We start from the raw sequence: 5,009 nt of genomic DNA, 5'->3' as shown, positions 1-5,009 counted from the left end.
ACAACAACACAAGGAGTGAAACTACACCATAGAAGAAACAAGAAAGTAATCTTACAACAAATCCACAAAAACATGCTTCCACCTCTAAGAATAAAACTAATAGAAAGTAACAATCACTTTACCTTAATATCTATTAATATGAAAATTAATATTACCATCATAACCTAATTGAATGAAATTCAAAAATATGAGGAATTAGAAATTGTCCGTTTTTCATTATGTTGTTCCTAATTTCGTAAATAGGATTAATAAGTCCAATATTGTATAATCCATATATTCTTTCTTCTTGTTTATACATAACACTGTATTGCTGTGTGCCACATAATGGTCTTGAAAACATGGTTCCCCTATCTCAGCCTCTGTATTAGTAGGATTGTTTATTTGATATTTTTACACTATACTATGGTTTTCAGAACAGCTTAAATTTTTCAAAACTCTTTATAAACCAAAATAAATGTAGACAATTAATTTGGGAGGTGGCTTATAAGAGAACAGCAAAGAGTGAGACTAAAGGCTTTGCTTGATATTTATTATTATTGTATAAATTCTGAAGAGGACTTTATAAGTTACTATTATTCTAAGGTGAATGCTTTTGATAAAACATCACATCCAATAAAACTGAATTCTATCATCAACTAACTTCTGTGACACTCTCCAAGCAGAAAATTCTTCATTGAAACAGTTGATCAATGACTTCATGGATAGACCATCTTAATAAACACCCATTCCATAAGTGAATGTACCCTGTTACATGTGGCCTGAGAATGACAACAATCACTCAAATCAAATAGCTTTGAACATAGCAGGAAATTAGTATCCAAAAATCATGCCTACAGTTCATTCCTTGCCACAGCAGATATATCAACTCTACCCTTAGTACTATGGAGGTAAAATACTTTGGTGATGTGAGGGACATTCAAGTACAGCCTTATTACAATGAAATCCAGTGTCCATAAATTGTTCTTCTTTTTTTCTTTTCTTTTTTTTTTTGTATCACAGTAAGCCAAGATTTTTTTTTAATTTTACAATTATTATATACTTTCTTCGTTTACATTCCAAAAGTCCCCTCCCGCCTCCCCCCTTACCTCTCCTTGATCCCCAACATACCTACTCCCACCTACATTCCCTAGCAGTACCCTGAGCTGAGGCATATAACCTTCACAAAACCATAGGCCTCTCTCCCCACAGATGGCCTACCAGGCCATCTCCTGCTACACATTCAACTAGAGACATGAGCTCTGGAGGTACTGGTTAGTTAATATTGTTGTTCTTATTTAGGGTTTCAAACCATCTCAGTTCCTTGGGTACTTTCTCTAGCTCCTCCATTGGGAGTCCTGTGTTCCATCCAATAGATGATTGTGAGCATCCACTTCTGTATTTGCCAGTCACTGGACTATCCTCACACAAGACAACTTCAGGGTCCTGTTAGCATAATCTGTAAGTCAAGAATTTTAAGATCTCCTAAAAACACAACAAACAAACAAACAAACAAACAACAAACAAACCAAAAGACTATTTATGTTCACCAAAAAAACTAATAGTGATATATTATTTTAATATATCATACAATTAATATATTTGCAGTTATTTAAAATTTATGAGAAAAAAGAATTTTCAGTATTGCTGCAGACAAATATATAAATTGATTGTTGTTTCTATCAAACAACATTTTTAATATTCATTTTTATTGTTACAATATTTTATAAATATTAAGGAACATGATAAAAAATGGAAGGTTGATAGGTTTTGAGTGGGCATCAGCTGGAAGAGTTGGGGTACAAAATAAAAAGAAGAATGTGATGTAAGTCTGTTTACTCAAAATATGTTTTTAGATGTTAACAAATTCAGATAAATTGAAATTATGTATATTTTCTTATCATAATGCAATAAAAATTAAATCAAAATATATTTCTAGAACTGGTGGGATTGCTCAGCAGTTATGAGAACCGGCTATTATTTTACAGTTCCTGAGTTCAATTCCCAGCAACAACATGGTGGCTTACTACCATATACTAAGTGATCTGATGACCCCTTCTTTCATGAAGGTGAACCCATAAAAAGAGGACTCATACATTTTAAAAATGATAGACTTAAACACATTAAAATGTTTCTATTATTATTATTATTATTATTATTATTATTATTATTATTATTATTATTATTAAAGTGTCTAACTACTTCCTTTCATTTCTTTCCACCAAACCAGCCTTGGAAATCTAATGCACAAGTAGGAAAACACTGCAAGTTAATGGGCGGAATGCTCTTGGGTACATGAAATACACACTAGACTAGTTGAAAAAATGGAAAAACTAGCTGTTAAGGGCAACTTTTGGTTAGGCAGTGTTGGTTCATGCCTTCAATCACAGCACTTGTGAGGCAGAGGACAAGGATTTTTGAGTTCAAAATCAGCCTGGTGTAAGTTCCAGGACAGACAGTGCTACACTGAAAAACCCTGTCTTGAAATTTAATAATAATAATAATAATAATAATAATAATAATAATAATAATAATAATAATAATAAAAGCACCTATTCTATGCAGAGGACCAGGCACAAAGCACCCACATTGTGGCTCATAACATATGCACAATCACAGTTTCAGAGAAACAGTGCTCTCTTGCAGCGTCCGTAGGCAACAGAGGCATAAGTGAGAGAGAGGGGCTGCTCAGCCTAGCACATAAGTGAGAGAGGGGACCTGGGCAGCCCAGCATATAAGTGAGAGAGAGGCCCTGCCCAGCCTAGCACATAAGTGAAAAAGAGGGCCTGCAAGGACTAACATCTAAGTGAGAGGGAGGTCCTGGGAAGCCTAGCACATAAGAGAGAGAAGGGCCCTGGGCAGTCTAGCACATAAGAGAGAGAGAGGACATGTGAAGCCTAGCACCTAAGAGAGAGAGAGAGAGAGAGAGAGAGAGAGAGAGAGAGAGAGAGAGAGAGAGAGAGAGAGAGAGAGAGAGAGAGAGAGAGAGAGAGAGAGAGAGAGGACCTGCCCAGCCTAACTCCTAAGTGAGAGAGTGGGCCTGAGTGGCCAAGCACATAAGTGAGAGAGAGAGGGCCTGCACTGCCTAGCACACTCTTCTATCAAGCTGAGGACTAGGAAAGTAGAGAAAGGAGAGTACCAGGGGTTGTAGGAAATCTGCATGTTCCCTTCTGAACTCTTAGGGCAGCATAGACTCTTCTGGTGTGCGTGTGTACATGCAGAAGTCCACATTATTAAATGTTTATGCACATAAATAAATAAAAAACCAAAAATGCTTACAAGAGCCTCTACAGCTGAAATTAAGTAGAGCCATTTGCTGTATTTCATATGTTACATATTTGTTCTGGATTTTCAAGTTTGTAAGCACTTGTCAACCAACAAACTGGAAATCATTTGTCTTAAAGCCAGTAGATTACTCCCACCTTCTAAAATCTCCCTTCAAAGTACTTGGTATTCCGTGAACGCATGCGCAGGGTGTATTCAGCCAATCAGCACAGTCCTTTGGTGAGACCTATTTGCTCCAGCTGGCATCACAAAGGATCCTCTGAGTCTTCTGTCTGGGTGTGGCCCCTGACAACGGTTTTTTTTTTTTTTTTTTTTTTTTTGCCATTGAGGAGCTAAGCACAGAAGGGTGCGGTTTGGAAGGTGTTCTCCTCTTAGATGAGCTGTAAGTGATAGTCTGCCCTGATCAGGGTTGTTGGACAGTTAATCGAGGTGTGACAGGGTGGGGAATCTCAGGCCCAGGAGCCCACTATGTGAGGAAAAGCCTCCTGATCGCCATTTTCTGTGGAATCTGAGGGTGAATGGAAGGTGGAGGACCATATTCATGGAAGAGGATCGAACAGGTCAGGGCCATAGAGAATTGGGAACCCTTGGAAGAGAAAAGCTTGGGGCCTGGGGATAGGATCAGAGAACCAGCTGCAGGACTGTGGGTCAGGGAACAGGGAGCCATTGGTGAGATGCCTTGGCGATTGTCCTGTGTGATATTCAGGATCCCTTAGAAACACACTGAGGATTCCTCCCTCCTCATTGTCTTCTCTATGGTGTGTTCCTTTAGTATAGACTGTATGAACATTGCAGACAGTAGAATGGCATAGGAAGATGAATGAAAAGAAGAAGAGGAGATAATTGTAAGAGATTCATAAGTCATTGGGGATGGATTCTGACCACAGATCTTTCTGTCTCAGTCTCCCATGTATTGGGATTAAAGACTTGCACCACCAAGTTCAGCTTTTTCTCTCAGTTTAGTTTCTGTAGGATGGGATCTATCTTTGTAGTTTCAGCTGGCCCGGCTTGGCCTGGCCTTGAACTTACAATCTTCAGATGTTTGAAATCCTCGGCTTCCCCAAATCCCTAATTTCTCCAATATAAGGTCTTTCTGTGTGGGTGGTGGTGGTAGTTCATGTTTTTTTGTAGACTTAGTGGTGGATCTTTTTGATATGAATATACAGTTACCATGTTCTTTATCTTTCTGGATAGAACTGTGAGTTTACGTTAGACTGAGATAAACTGGTAAACAGAATTGCTGATGTTTTGTTTAAAAATATTCTGTGGGAGATAGGACCAAAATTCAGATACCTCAAAGGTTAAAGGATGTTGCTCATCGTTTTTTGGGAGGAGGGGAGGACTCATATGTTGAAGGTTGGCCAGTTTTTGTCTCTTTTTAAACTGAGAAATGGCAGACTAATAATTTAGGTTCTAAAGGAGGTTTTTAAAGAAGTGAGTTAAAGAAGTTTTTAAAACAAGTTGTGAGGGAGAGGGACATGATAAATGGGATACACGGAGGAAATGGTACGGGTAAGTGTATATATATATGCATCACCATATTGAATATGTACACAGAACTCTCTGATAAAGGCAATTGATTAAAAATATACATGTTAAGTAAAAAAAGAAATGATCTTTCATTGAGCTAAAATAATTATTTGATTTTTTGTTATTTTTAATTATTTAAATGATAATTTTTAATCAGGTAACTAAGTTCTTTTTTTTTCCTTTTTATTTTTATTGTTTTTTTTTTTTAAACTAAGAAG

The sequence above is a fragment of the Mus musculus genome, assembly GCF_000001635.26.
Source record: "Mus musculus strain C57BL/6J chromosome Y unlocalized genomic contig, GRCm38.p6 C57BL/6J MMCHRY_CTGU1".
Lineage (NCBI taxonomy): Eukaryota > Metazoa > Chordata > Mammalia > Rodentia > Muridae > Mus > Mus musculus.
Note: the sequence above shows the minus strand (reverse complement) of the source record.